This window comes from Triticum aestivum, chromosome 5B (assembly GCF_018294505.1).
Source record: "Triticum aestivum cultivar Chinese Spring chromosome 5B, IWGSC CS RefSeq v2.1, whole genome shotgun sequence".
In the NCBI taxonomy this organism is placed as follows: domain Eukaryota; kingdom Viridiplantae; phylum Streptophyta; class Magnoliopsida; order Poales; family Poaceae; genus Triticum; species Triticum aestivum.
In genome coordinates this window covers 316,080,445-316,095,942 of record NC_057807.1, presented here as the reverse complement: position 1 = coordinate 316,095,942, position 15,498 = coordinate 316,080,445, and positions in this window count along the sequence as shown.

The window sequence follows — 15,498 nt, the reverse complement described above, 5'->3', positions numbered from 1 at the left end:
CATAAATCACCCGACCGCGTAAGGAACGCAAAATCCGGGAACATAACTCCGATATGACGGAAACTAGGGTGGCAAGAGTGGAACAAAACACCAGGCATAAGGCCGAGCCTTCCACCCTTTACCAAGTATATAGATGCATTAATAATATAAGAGATATTGTGATATCCCAACATAATTCTGTCCACCATGGAGCAATCTTCAACTTCACCTGCAACTAACAACGCTATAAGAGGGACTGAGCAAAAGCGGTAACATAGCCAAGCAGCGGTTTGCTAGGAAGGGTGAAAAGGGTTAGAGGCTGACATGGCAATTTGGGAGGCTTGAAGAGCAAATGATAGGTAGCGCAGCAAAGCGATAGAACGAAGCAACTAGCATAGCAATGATAGTAGTGAGATCCAAGGTGATGGTCATCTTGCCTGAAATCCCGCAAGGAAGAAGAACGAGTCCATGAAGAAGACGGTCGGGAGTAGTCGAACGAATCCGCACAACCGCAACATTACCGGAACTAAGAAGCAACACCGAAAAGAAACAAACAACATGGTAAATGCACAAGCATAAATATGGCATGATGCACAAACAAGTATGATGCATGTCCGGTTTAACGAGGCATGGCATGGCAAAGTGCAACAAACAATATTACAAGTTAAGTGGAGCTCAATATGCAACGAGTTGCATATTGACAAAACACCACATCAATTATTTAGTTCTCTCTCGTTATAAGCTACTCAACAATATTAAATGTTGATTAACATGGCAAGGGGTGTAACAAAAGTAAACTAACTATTTAGGCAAGTTTAAATGAGGCCGGAACAACGAACAACAATTCCGGAAAATCTCCATATGCATATTTTTAATTTAATGCAAACAACAATTTTAACCATTTAAATGTTGTTATCATGATGCGGGTGGCATATGCAAGTTTTATGCCATTTTATGAAAATGTTGACATGAGCATGTTATGAAGCATTTGGTCAACATGGCGGAACAAAACGGGTGCCACGGCAACGAATCCGAAAATGATGCCAAGACAACATATCGGTTCCGGTAGCTCACGGAGATACTGGTGCAAAAGGAGGCGTGCAGATGTGCGCAACATGCTAGAGATGGTGGGGTGATCCCGAATACCGGGTTCCCACGGGAAGGTGGCATGGCAAACGAGGAACGTGCAAAGACCTCTCTCGGACACGGTGCAAACATGAGCATCTCATTCAACACATGCATTCGTTCACGGACGTCGTCTCGGGGTTATACCTTCGAAGCGTGCATTTTTGGAGCGGGTCGAGTTTGTAGTGGAAGTAGTGGTTCACGGACGTCGTAGAAGTAGTCGTTCACGGTGACGGTGGAGGAAGTAGTGGTACACGGCGGCGGCGGTAGATGTTCAGGGTCTTGCCGGGTCGTCGTGTAGCCGTACATGTTCGTCGTGGTACACGGTTCGTAGACGTTCGAGTCATCGGTAGAGGTACTTGTCGTATCATCAGGCGTAGTCGACCTTGGCGGTCTTGGGGAACCGTAGTGGTACTGGGCGAGATACACGGCCACGGTAGTCTTCGGACTTGGTTTTCCCGTGCATGACTCCACGGGTCCTGGGGTAACTCAGCGATGGCCTTGGCAAAGAGGCGGCAGCATCAGTCGAAGGAAGCGACAACGGCAGCTTTGGCCCGAAGACGACGGGCGATGAGGGCGTCGGCCCCTGGTTCGAAGCAAAGGCGAGGCACTGGCCTCGAGCGACGCTCATCAGCAAGAACAATGACGGAGTCGCAGCACCATGGGGATGGAGGTGCTCGTGAGTAGCTGATGAAGGAGGATGTCGGCACAGGATCTCGAGGCCATGGGGATGGCCGGTAGAAGGAGGCACGGGCGAGGCGAATTAGGAGAGGAAGGTCGACGGGGAGGCACGATCCACGAGATGGACGGCGCGGGGCTGTAGGATCCGGCCGAAGGCATGGCCGACGGCGCGGCTTGGAGCAGATCGGGCGCGGGCGCTTGGGGCGCGGCGCAGCTGGATGGCGCGGGCGACAGAGGAGGAGGCCGCATGTGGCCGGGTGCGGAGGCGGTGGTGCTGGCCATGGTGCCAGCGCACAGGGACGGGCGCGGCTCCGAACGGCGACGGGGTGGAGGAGGCCGAGGGGGTCAAGTGAGGGAGATGGCGGCGCGAGGGAGGAGATGGGGATCGGGCGCTGGGTTCGGGCGAGGTGGAGGCCAGCGAGCGAGGAGATCGAGCAGGAGGGATGGCGGCGCTGCGTGAAGGAGATGGGGATCGAGCAAGGAGGTGGGGGATCAAGCGCTAGCGGCGCTGGAGGGAGGACGAGGGAGAGATGGAGATCGATGGGAGTGAGGAGGAGGTCGGGCTAGGGTTAGGATTAGATTGGTGGGCCGACCTGCTGGGAGGCCCAATTGGCCAGCTGGGCTTCTCTCTTCTTGATTTACAGAAAATAGAAAGAAAGAAAAGAGAGAAAAGAGAAGGTTAGAGAAAGGATTGGCACGGGGTTAATTTTTTCAGACTCAGAAAAATGAGTTTAATCCAAGAAAATAGGAGTGGGCATGGATGCAAGGTTTAGATTCAAAAACATTTGAATTTAATTCAAATGGGTGAATAGGAAGTGGAGGTTTGGAAGACCCAAAAATGTTCGGATTTTTGGTGGAGCTCCGGAATATGATGAAAGAATATATGGCAAGGTTGGAGACCAAGAATTAAGATAACAAAGGCATTGGGATATTTTACAAGTGTGCTATGGTGAATTCCAAATTAATGAAATATTTATTATAGCTCCCTAATAATATTGAGAGGCTTTAATATGTTATAAAGAGAAATCACAAGTGAATTCCCTCGATTTAAATGGACCGAAGATCCATACGGTTTATTTAGTTGAGTTTTTAAAAGGGGGTGCAAGATGACATGATGCAATGCACATGATGCTATGAGATGAAATGCAAGACATGAACAAAACGCAAAACAAAAGACAAAACCCAACCACGAAGGAAATATCATAACGCATCTCCGGAAAAGGCAAGAGTTGGAGTTACGAATATGGAAAGTTACATCCGGGGTGTTACAACACTCCACCACTACGAGAGGATCTCGTCCCGAGATCTAGGATGGCACCGGAGGAAAAAGAAAGAGGAAGATAGGAGGTAAAACTAAGTTGCTTCTTTGACGAACGAGTGAAACCACGAACCTTGAGCGGTTGAGCAATTTAAAAGAAAGAGTACAACAAAGATGAACGAGATTGCAAACAATCCGTTAGAAAAGAGGAACAAGGAGTATTACGAGAACTTGCAGGTTGAAAGACATGGAAATAAGAGCTTCACGAACGAAAAGAATATGACCACCTCAGTATAATGAGATAGCCAAGGAACAAGAATGACAGAATTTGGACAGCACTCCGGTAGAAAAGAGAAGAAAACTTGATGAGATGAAAAGATATTGAAGAGATGATACAACACTCCGGTTAAATGGATAAGCCAGAAAAGAAGACGATCCTCACCAAACGAGGTGATGGGTGAAGAGCACAACATCACAATGCCTCCGTAACAAAAGAATAGAAGTTAGATCATTGGGATAAATGGACGAAGAAGAAAATGACAACTTTTGCCACAAATGAACTTGGAAAGCATCCTTGCAAAGAAGAATGGAACGGAGTTGTTGGAAAATCAACAACGAGAAGCACAAGCATGTGATGGGCTTATGGAAAACATCTCAAGACTATGAGGTGACAAGCGGCCACTAATGGAAACCATTGATTTGATTGAGAGCACCGAAGAGACAAAAAACTTCTTCACCGAGATGAGAAGGAGAAAATTGGATCATTGATAAGCACCACAAATAGCTACATTCCTTAGGGAAGGCTGTAGGTGACATATAACCTAATATAACTCCAAGAAAAGATTGATTGGTTGAAAAGATCTCTTGAACGTACAGAAAATGATGGATTTAAAATACCTCATTCCTGACAACATATGAATCATGAAACATGAAGGAAATTGTCAAGAGTGACGTAACACCACCTCAAAAGATAAGGTAGAAAGAATTGCACTTCGGATGCAAGATGAAGAATGCTTGAACTCCTCCAAAACAAAACATGTGTTGTGCACCATGTTTAATTTTGAGTATAGCTTGGCTGATCTTAACTTCAAGAGAAATCTTGAAGAACAATTGAAGAATGAAAAAAAATCCTTGACAAACCACCATGTAGAGCCTCCATGAAGAACTCTGGTAATAAAAGGATGATAAAAAGAAAGGGAAGTTGAAAACACAAGGTGAAGCCTTGCCATGATTTAGATGGAGCTTCGTGACGAGATAATGCGGAAAACTTGGAACTCCGGAAGAGGAATTAATCACTTGGATGAAATAAGAATAAGAATTATGTTATGTGTATCCTTCACCAATTTAAATTGATGACAAGCAACAGATTTGGCATACTACTTATTCTTCTAGAAAGGATTAAGAGAGATATAGTGCAAACTTGAGAAGCTATTGATGGAACCACCGGTGGGATTTGGAAACAACAAATATTTGATATGGTAGCAAAGGAAGAGGAATCTTGAACGAACCACCGTAAGAATTGAAAATGAAAGTAGCAAAGGCACAATTCACCCGGAAGAATTGGAAAACGAATGAAGATACTTGAGGGGATTTAGATACATGAGAACGAAGAGACCATGAACTGATTGGAGGATATTTGAACGATGCACCGGTAAGATTTGGAGAATGATAGCTACACGCAGAGAATGAAGGATTATGACCTGATGGCCTTCGGAGGAAAGAAATGGAAACAACTCAAGAAATGCTCCGGATGGGTGGAAAGAATTCCCACAATCGAAAACAATTATGAGAGGATGGCATCAAACTTGAACTACACCTCTTTGGAAGAACGGGTAAGGATTTAAGAGGAACTCTTCTTCGGTCTTCAAATGTTGAGAATGTCGACGGGAAACACCACCATGAATTGTTGAGATACTTCGGGAGAATGAAAAAAAAACAAAGAGGTTGAGCCAACAATGAAAAATAATTTGAAATCGATCTTGGAAAACATCTGACTGATGAAATCCATTCTTACGCCAAACTCTGAAAAGAATTTGGAATGGCTCCAAAATAATTAGAAGAGTCAGGTAAGATCCTAGGAAAAGACCTCTGGGTTAGGGCCCACTGAAAAGGAACACCGTTGAAATGATTACTTGAAAAGGAGATTGCACCGGTTGAATTAAATGGCTTGAATGAGGTAACAACCTCAAAATAGTTAGAATTGATGCGGAGTGGAAACACGAATCTTCAGAGATATCTTCAGAACTCCGAAACAATTGAATAGCAACGGGGAATGATTAAGAGATACACCGGCATACGCAAACACTTGAAACGAGGAAGGGAATATGATCAACACCGAAAACTTGACTTGGATCCACCGGAGAAGAAAAAAGAATGAAGGAACTTGAATCCGTTGAGCATCTTCATGGGAAATCACCGGATAAGAACATTGATTGAAAAGAGTGAAGTGACTTCACATGAATAAATGGATACTTGATTAAAATAAATGAGTCCTTGAAGAAAAGGGTGGGAGGGTGGGGAAAAACAAAGACAACTTGGGATGAACGAAACAAACACCATTGAGAAAACTTAGAATTGATCTTGCGGATGGGGAAAATGATGGGATCATCTCGAAGAGAAGCGCACCGGTTGGAAAAGAATTAACATGACAACCTCAATGATAAAAAAGGATTAGTATTCACATAGCAATATGAGAACACCGTTTAGGAAAGGTATGGATTCAACATTTGACTTCGAAGCAACTCGAATACCACAAATAAAACAAAACAAAGGATTTGGCTTGCAGAATAAGCCGGAACAAATACATATGATAGAGATTTACCCAATCCCATATCATGCATTTGTCGGAAAGATATTCTAGGAGCTACTTGAATTCCCACCTATAAAATTCCTGAAACTTTCTGGTTATGCAATCTGGTGTTGGGGATACAGGGGAAGCAATATATCTCACCCAAACTAACAATACCTACATCCAAGCTGTATCCATCCGTCAACACATAACCAAGAAACCTTCGGAAATCGTGTACCTCAACCTTCGAAAAGCATCCGTTATACGAGCTATGGCAATACTCCCGAACTCCCCAGTACTGGGTGACGTCGAGGTTATCTCACCGACAACTGCATAAAAGAGATTTTCGATGTCGGCAAAACTTAGGTATTCCAGAACTGCAACGATAAAATTGTGACGACAACACCTCGGAGCTCAACTCCCCGGGACACTGCCACAACCCCTAAATGTCAGGAGGCACCAAGAACAATGTTCTCATCACAAGACTATCGGAACGATTCCAAGATAACCACGTTATCCTAAAAAAAATTAGTGAAATTTGAGGAGAGGAAAGACAAAACATCTACGTCAGGAGTCCTCACCAGAGCGACGAAGGGGGCTGAGGAGTAAAAAGAATCCTACTCTCCGATATATATAATCCTAAGACTCAAAATAGTTTTTTTCTAGACTCAACAACGGCCAACAATCAAGGGGGCTCCTATGGTCGGTCGAGGCTCTGATACCAACTTGTCACGCCCAATATGCGACCCTATCCAAGAGGAACTCGAAGGTCCCACCAAGGATAGACCCGCATATTGAAACGCTTTTGCAAGGTGGATATCATTACATCAACATTACATAATAGATGGGGATACATACAAAAGGCATACAATGCCACACGAATACAACATCATATTACATAAGGGCACCATCCGACTATGGATGAAACACAAACAGAAACTCAAATGACATCCACCCTGCTAGCCCAGGCTGCCGACCTGGAACCTATCCCCTGATCGAAGAAGAAGCAGCAAGATGAACTCCAAAACAAGCAAACATCGCTCTCGCGTCAAGATCATCGCATAACCTGTACCTGCAACTGTTGTTGTAGTAATCTGTGAGCCACGAGGACTCAGCAATCCCATTACCATGGGTATCAAGACTAGCAAAGCTTAATGGGAAAGGAAGGGGTAAGGTGGTGAGGTTGCAGTAGCGACTAAGCATGTATGGTGGCTAACATACGCAAATAAGAGCGAGAAGAGAACAAGCGGAACGGTCGTCAACTACCAAGGATCAAGAAGTGATCCTGAGCTCCTACTTACGTCAAACATAACCCAAAAACCGTGTTCACTTCCCGGACTCCGCCGAGAAGAGACCATCACGGCTACACACGCGGTTGATGCCTTTTAATTCGGATCTGGTGTCAAGTTATCTACAACTGAACATTAACAAATTCCCATCTGCCACATAACCGCGGGCACGGCTCTTGAAAGTTTATACCCTGCAGGGGTGTCCCAACTTAGCCCATGATAAGCTCTCGCGATAAACGGAGGATATTCCTTCTCCCAGGAAGACCCGATCAGTCTCAGAATCCCGGTTTACAAGACATTTCGACAATGGTAAAACAAAACCAGCAAAGCCGCCCGATGTGCCGACAAATCCCGATAGGAGCTGCACATATCTCGTTCTCAGGGCAACATCGGATGAGACTAGCTACGAGTAAAACCAGACTTCGAGTTTCCCCGAGGTGGCCCCGCAGGCAGCTCAGTTCGGACCAACACTCGAAGGAGCACTGGCCCGGGGGGGGGGGCTAAAATAAAGATAACCCTCGGGCTCGGGAAACCCAAGGGAAAAAGGGCTAGGTGAGGCAAATGGTAAAACCAAGGTTGTGCCTTGCTGGAGGAGTTTTATTCAAAGCGAACTATCAAGGGGGTCCCATAAATCACCCGACCGCGTAAGGAACGCAAAATCCGGAAACATAACACCGGTATGACAGAAACTAGGGCGGCAAGAGTGGAACAAAACACCAGGCATAAGGCCGAGCCTTCCACCCTTTACCAAGTATATAGATGCATTAATAATATAAGAGATATTGTGATATCCCAACATAATCCTGTCCACCATGGAGCAATCTTCAACATCACCTCCAACTAACAACGCTATAAGAGGGGCTGAGCAAAAGCGGTAACATAGCCAAGCAGCGGTTTGCTAGGAAGGGTGAAAAGGGTTAGAGGCTGACATGGCAATTTGGGAGGCTTGAAGAGCAAATGATAGGTAGCGCAGCAAAGCGATAGAACGAAGCAACTAGCATAGCAATGATAGTAGTGAGATCCAAGGTGATGGTCATCTTGCCTGAAATCCCGCAAGGAAGAAGAACGAGTCCATGAAGAAGACGGACGGGAGTAGTCGAATGAATCCTCACAACCGCAACATTACCGGAACTAAGAAGCAACACCAGAAAGAAACAAACAACATGGTAAATGCACAAGCATAAATATGGCATGATGCACAAACAAGTATGATGCATGTCCGGTTTAACGAGGCATGGCATTGCAAAGTGCAACAAACAATATTACAAGTTAAGTGGAGCTCAATATGCAACGAGTTGCATATTGACGAAACACCACATCAATTATTTAGTTCTCTCTTGTTATAAGCTACTCAACAATATTAAATGTTGATTAACATGGCAAGGGGTGTAACAAAAGTAAACTAACTATTTAGGCAAGTTTAAATGAGGCCGGAACAACGAACAACAATTCTGGAAAATCTCCATATGCATATTTTTAATTTAATGCAAACAACAATTTTAAACATTTAAATGTTGTTATCATGATGCGGATGGCATATGCAAGTTTTATGCCATTTTATGAAAATGTTGACATGAGCATGTTATGAAGCATTTGGTCAACATGGCGGAACAAAACGGATGCCACGGCAACGAATCCGAAAATGATGCCACGGCAACATATCGGTTCCGGTAGCTCACGGAGATACCGGTGCAAAAGGAGGCGTGCAGATGTGCGCAACATGCTAGAGATGGTGGGGTGATCCCGAATACCGGGTTCACACGGGAAGGTGGCATGGCAAACGAGGAACGTGCAAAGACCTCTCTCGGACATGGTGCAAACACGAGCATCTCATTCAACACATGCATTCATTCACGGACGTCGTCTCGGGGTTATACCTTCGAAGCGTGCATTTTCGGAGCGGGTCGAGTTTGTAGTGGAAGTAGTGGTTCACGGACGTCATGGAAGTAGTCGTTCACGGCGACGGTGGAGGAAGTAGTGGTACACGGCGGTGGCGGTAGTTGTTCAGGGTCTTGGCGGGTCGTCGTGTAGCCGTACATGTTCGTCGTGGTACACGGTTCGTAGACGTTCGAGTCATCGGTAGAGGTATTTGTTGTATCATCAGGCGTAGTCGACCTTGGCGGTCTTGGGGAACCGTAGTGGTACTGGGCGAGATACACGGCCACGGTAGTCTTCGGACTTGGTTTTCCCGTGCATGACTCCACGGGTCCTGGGGTAACTCAGTGATGGCCTTGGCAAAGAGGCGGCAACATCAGTCGAAGGAAGCGACAACGGCAGCTTTGGCCCGAAGACGACGGGCGATGAGGGCGTCGGCCCCTGGTTCGAAGCAAAGGCGAGGCACTGGCCTCGAGCGACGCTCATCAGCAAGAACAGTGACGGGGTCGCAGCACCATGGGGATGGAGGTGCTCGTGAGCAGCTGATGAAGGAGGATGTCGGCGCAGGATCTCGAGGCCATGAGGATGGCCGGTAGAAGGAGGCACGGGCGAGGCGAATCAGGAGAGGAAGGTCGACGGGGAGGCACGATCCACGAGATGGACGGCGCGGGGCTGCAGGATCCGGCCGAAGGCATGGCCGACGGCGCGGCTTGGAGCAGATCGGGCGCGGGCGCTTGGGGCGCGGCGCAGCTGGATGGCGCGGGCGACAGAGGAGGAGGCCGCATGTGGCCGAGTGCGGAGGCGGTGGTGCTGGCCATGGTGCCAGCGCACAGGGACGGGCGCGGCTGCGAACGGCGACGGGGTGGAGGAGGCCGAGGAGGTCAAGCGAGGGAGATGGTAGCGCGAGGGAGGAGATGGGGATCGGGCGCTGGGTTCGGGCAAGGTGGAGGCCAGCGAGCGAGGAGATCGAGCAGGAGGGATGGCGGCGCTGCGTGAAGGAGATGGGGATCGAGCAAGGAGGTGGGGGATCAAGCGCTAGCGGCGCTGGAGGGAGGACGAGGGAGAGATGGAGATCGATGGGAGTGAGGAGGAGGTCGGGCTAGGGTTAGGATTAGATTGGTGGGCCGACCTGCTGGGAGGCCCAATTGGCTAGCTGGGCTTCTCTCTTCTTGATTTACAGAAAATAGAAAGAAAGAAAAGAGAGAAAAGACAAGGTTAGAGAAAGGATTGGCACGGGGTTAATTTTTTCAGACTCGGAAAAATGAGTTTAATCCAAGAAAATAGGAGTGGGCATGGATGCAAGGTTTAGATTCAAAAACATTTGAATTTAATTCAAATGGGTGAATAGGAAGTGGAGGTTAGGAAGAGCCAAAAATGTTCGGATTTTTGGTGGAGCTTCGGAATATGATGAAAGAATATATGGCAAGGTTGGAGACCAAGAATTAAGATAACAAAGGCATTGGGATATTTTGCAAGTGTGCTATGGTGAATTCCAAATTAATGAAATATTTATTATAGCTCCCTAATAATATTGAGAGGTTTTAATATGTTATAAAGAGAAATCACAAGTGAATTCCCTCGATTTAAATGGACCAAAGATCCATACGGTTTATTTAGTTGAGTTTTTAAAAGGGGGTGCAAGATGACATGATGCAATGCACATGATGCTATGAGATGAAATGCAAGACATGAACAAAACGCAAAACAAAAGACAAAACCCAACCACGAAGGAAATATCATAACGCATCTCCGGAAAAGGCAAGAGTTGGAGTTACGAATATGGAAAGTTACATCTGGGGTGTTACAAAAGGCGTCTACATGCAGCGCGGGTCGAAGGCGATGGCGAACCATTGCGGGCACATCCAGGGGGCGTGCAACAAATGGCATGGTGTCGTCGAGGAGGTGGCCGCTCGCCCGGAGAGCGGCGCCAGCATTGAGGATCAGTTATGACACGTCGGTCTCCCGTCTCTCTTCGCCGTGTGCGCGCGCCCGCCAACTGTTTGTTTGTCCCCGCGCAGTTGCTGCGCATGTTCGGCCTGTATAGGCAGAGCAACAGCGACGCCGAGTTCAAGTACCTCCACGTCTACAAGCGCATTGACAAGTGCGACAAGTGGGTGGAAGTCCGGCGCAACCTCGAGAAGGCCAAGGAGATATACAAGCCGGATGCGCCAGCTCCGGGCGCGTTAGAAGGGCGGCCCGACGGCAACAAAGGCGCTAAGAAGGGGAAACACGCCGACGCGGCCACTGCTCACGTGTAGGAATCCATCCAGCACTGCCTCGCCGACGTACATGCCCGGGTCGTCCTTCGTGAAGATAAGACCGAGGCGCGGTGGTCGGCGTTGATGTCGACAAGCGCCGTCAAGCTCGACCTACTCCGGACCAATGTCGTCGCGAAGAAGAGGAACACCGACCTGGCTTTTTGCTGGGCGTGGCGGACATGCTCCAGAGCGCCGACGAGGCGGTCAAGGCGTGGTACAGGGCGCATGTCAGCCTCATCCTGGACCAGCTTCCCTCGATGACGCCGCCCATGCCCATGCCCAGGACGCCGCCGCCCATGCCCACGCACACGCCGCCGCCGCCGCCAAGCCTGACCGACGATGCCGCCGAGACTGCCCGCCGCGTAGAAGCCACGCCGCCAAGCACAGAGGACCCGTCAAGCCCGCGCACGCCGACTCCGCCGACACCGGAGGCCGACCTCGCCGTCTGATGCGCGCTTCCGTTCTGATTTTTGTACGCCAAACTTTTCATCGATCGCCGATCGCCGCTTGATTGCCGGATTGTGGCGTTTATTTTTGGGTGCGGGAATGAACTACGTTTGAATTTGCTAAGGCTGGGGGGGCCTAGGGGCGTGGCTGGGTGTTAGGCCGCCCCCAGGGGCCGAACTAGCGCTGGCTCGCCCCCAGGGCGTGGTTTTTTGGCGCCCTGGGGGGCCGAACAGCTGGAGATGCTCTAACCCTCCCTAGCCACCCCTCCCTGGCAGTCCCCACCTCTCTACGCTGCGGGAACAACGGTTTTTGGTTTCTCGGCGACAACTATCCATCCCAGCCACATACCGGGAATGGGTCGCACACCGGTCCGACACACTCACCTAGGCTACCGCAACCGTCATCCACCTAACCATTTTCAGAGCAGGTACCGACACAAAGACCTTGCCGGTCAATTGTCGATGCCACCATGACGCCAGACAGCGCCACCGCCCTGCGCTCGTCCATCTATCCGCATCTGTCGTTGATATCCAGCTACACCATGCCGCCAATACTCGTCGTCATTGACGCGGTAGAAACAACACCACACCTCCTGGCAACCTCCACCGCGTAGCCGCTGCTGGAGCTACGCGGAGTCCATCACCCACAACATCTCTCCACCGAACAGCAGAACCTCCGAAGATGGTGCCTCCATGGAGGGTACGACGTGAAGGACGCCGCCGCCGCCCAATCCAGACTGAATTTTGGATTTTCGTTCGGGAGGGGCTCGGAGGTGGATAGGGGAGACCTCGGCATCGCCTCCACGGAGGGTAACAACGTTGAGAGACGTCGCTGATGCCAGATCAAACAAGCCGAGCAAAGTTTCCTCCGATCCCCATCCTATACCACCAAACCTCCGTCGGCTCCGGATCCGGCAACGGACCACGAACCGAAACCTGCAGAGATGAGAGAGCCATGAGGCTCAACCCCCATGAAGGAGGATCAAGAAGAATCCCTCGTAGATCTCCAGGCGCCGAATCCAGCGATACAGCATGGTCAGCGACGACCACCACCACCCTCTGGCGGCTGACGACGTTCAAGCTCAAGACCCAGAATTGGATCCGAGCTGAACTTGGCAGCGCCCGCGACCACCGATCTTGCCCACCACGCAGCCGTCACCACGCCGCGAGCAGGCCGGCGCCGCGCCGCGCACGACATCACCAAGAAACCCGCTCGCCTGCCCGCCGTGCCGCCCAACCCCATGCCAGTCCGGCGCCCCGCCCGATCTGGCTGCCCCCACGCCAGCCGCGATGGACAAGGGGGGAGACGCCCCGCCGCCACCTAGCCGGCCAAGCTTTGCCGGCGGCACTACGGACGGCGACGAGGAGAGGTGGAGGCGGGAGGAGGGCCGAGAGGAGGGCAGACAAGGCCATCGGTCCTATGGTTGGGGATGGATTTGGAAACTAGTCTGTTCAAGCAAGGATGGCATGGCGGCGGCGGCATCCTCGTGGTGGACCTGTGTCCTCGGGCTCCGTCGTTGCGACGGCGTTTGCTCCAACGTCGGCGTGGAGCTTAGGAGGTAGTCCAGGAGCGTTCGCAGATTGTGGTCTACATCGACGCCATCTGGAAGACGTAATGTGTGCTGGGTTCGCGGTTCGTGGATGGCAGATATGGTTTCCTCTTTCGGCGTCTTAGTCGTGGTGGGGTGCCAGATCTGGAGTTCGACGGCATGTCCGGGGTGTTACCCCGGTCTGATTCGTTCAACGACATGGGATTCATTTTTGGTGAGCCACCTTGGAGGTCCACAAAACTGCATATCAGCAATGGAGCCGCGTCGAGCTCGGATGAGGAGGTGATCCGTCATTATTTTCTTCGGTGGCTGCTATGGTGGTGCCGGAGGCAGGTGACGGGCATTGGTGTCAAACTCAGAAATGTTCTACTATCTTTTCAGTTTTGTCATGTCGGTCCTTACGTGACTTGTACTTTGATTTTTATGATATGAATGAGACACGTGTTACCATGAAAAACCCCCACTATATATACATGCCCTGAGTATATGATGGAAACATCGTTTTGCTCATTGCTCCACTAAAGAAAATAAAAAGAGGACCATCATTTGTTTTCAGATTATTATCACCCGAAACCGATCATCCTTTACTTTCAAAAATAAAATCATGCCATCCATGTTTTTTTAAGCGGCCATCTTGTCATCCATGTAAAACGTAACAGTCAACCTCAATCTAGAAACTTTAGCTAATAACGATGGGCCTTCCATGAGTCATTTCGAACCGTGTGACTGGACATGCACCCCAGAGAATGCAGGCCCCGTGAGGTATCATCGGCCTGCATCTTAACATTTTGCATCAAAGGGAAGGACGCCCTTTTATCATCAGCCTGTAATTGTCAACCGAAACGACAAAGTATATGGTAACCTTTTTTCCCTATCCATAACTAATTGTTTGTAGTGTCAAATTTATTAATGATGTGGAAGTTTCTCTGTAATATACTAGTAGAAAAATATGTCCAGGCATGGTATATCACAAATTATAAGACATTTTTGTAGGCTAACAAAAACGTCTTATAATTTGGGATGGAGGTAGTAGAGTTTTCAATCAGGTCTATATGTGGATTAGCCGATGCAGATTATGGCTTTGCTGTGGCTAGATTTTTTTTTATGACTACATAGAGTTGCAGATAGCTAGTGATGAGGCACATAGACAACACGCAGTGTCTTGTTTGGCTGCCCTTGTAACGTAGTGTCGAGAAAGAGCATAAACTTTTTGGGAAACGATAAGTTTATTTTTTTAAAAAGCGGCGCTTTATTACTTAAAAGGTTTAAGCATTACATCTGACCTCTGCATAACTAAGATGCACATAGCCAAACAAAATCCTCTGCAAGAACGAAAAATAGAAAGGCGGAATACAAAGATAGAGTCTGTATAACGTCTAAAGCGGAGGTGGGCCAATCCTACGATCATGTTGCCACCCATGTTGGATAAAACTATCCCTCGCCGTATCCTTCAATCATGTACACACCTCCGTAAATAGGTCTCGATTTTCCACGCGTTGTAGAGAGGACCATAAACGAAGAGTCCCGGTACATCTGTAGATAACCTGCATTAGAGAAGTCCTTTTATCGTTAAAAACCTTATCATTTCTACATAGCCAAAGCGACCAAATAACGGCAAGCGCTCCCACCCTAAGAAGAGTTCTAAACCTGTGATCAATCCCATGTAAACAGTTGCCAGATATATTGGCAACACTACAAAGAGGATACAAGTCAGAAGCTATCTAGATGACTGACCATATAGACCAAGCCAATTTGCATTGGAAGAATAAACGTTTTATTGTCTCATCATGATGACAGAAAACACACGGTAGACTTCCATGGCAATTCCTCTTGATACGGCTATCTTTAGTAAAACGACAAGTTCATACTGGGGGTTTTCTACAGAGTTGCCAACAAGAAATGGAATGATACTTAGTGTGCATGATTTGATAAGATAATGAGGTAGTGTATCCCTGTCTGTCCTCCTAGCTAGGTGATGCTCACGAAGCAGCCAAACTAACAAGGCCGTGAGATATTTGAAAGTTTGTGGGTGTTGTGTAGCATACACGGGGAAAGTATCAAACTTAAAACCGCCAAGGAAAATGTGCAAATTATTGTCAAACACATAATATAGGACTCGAAAATACATAGGAGCACTCGCGTGCCACACCCTCCTATATTCAAAAAAAAGTTTATTAAAAATTCAGAAAATCATGAAACTTATTATGGAATCAAACGTGACCAAGTAGTAGCAAAAAGTACATTACTCT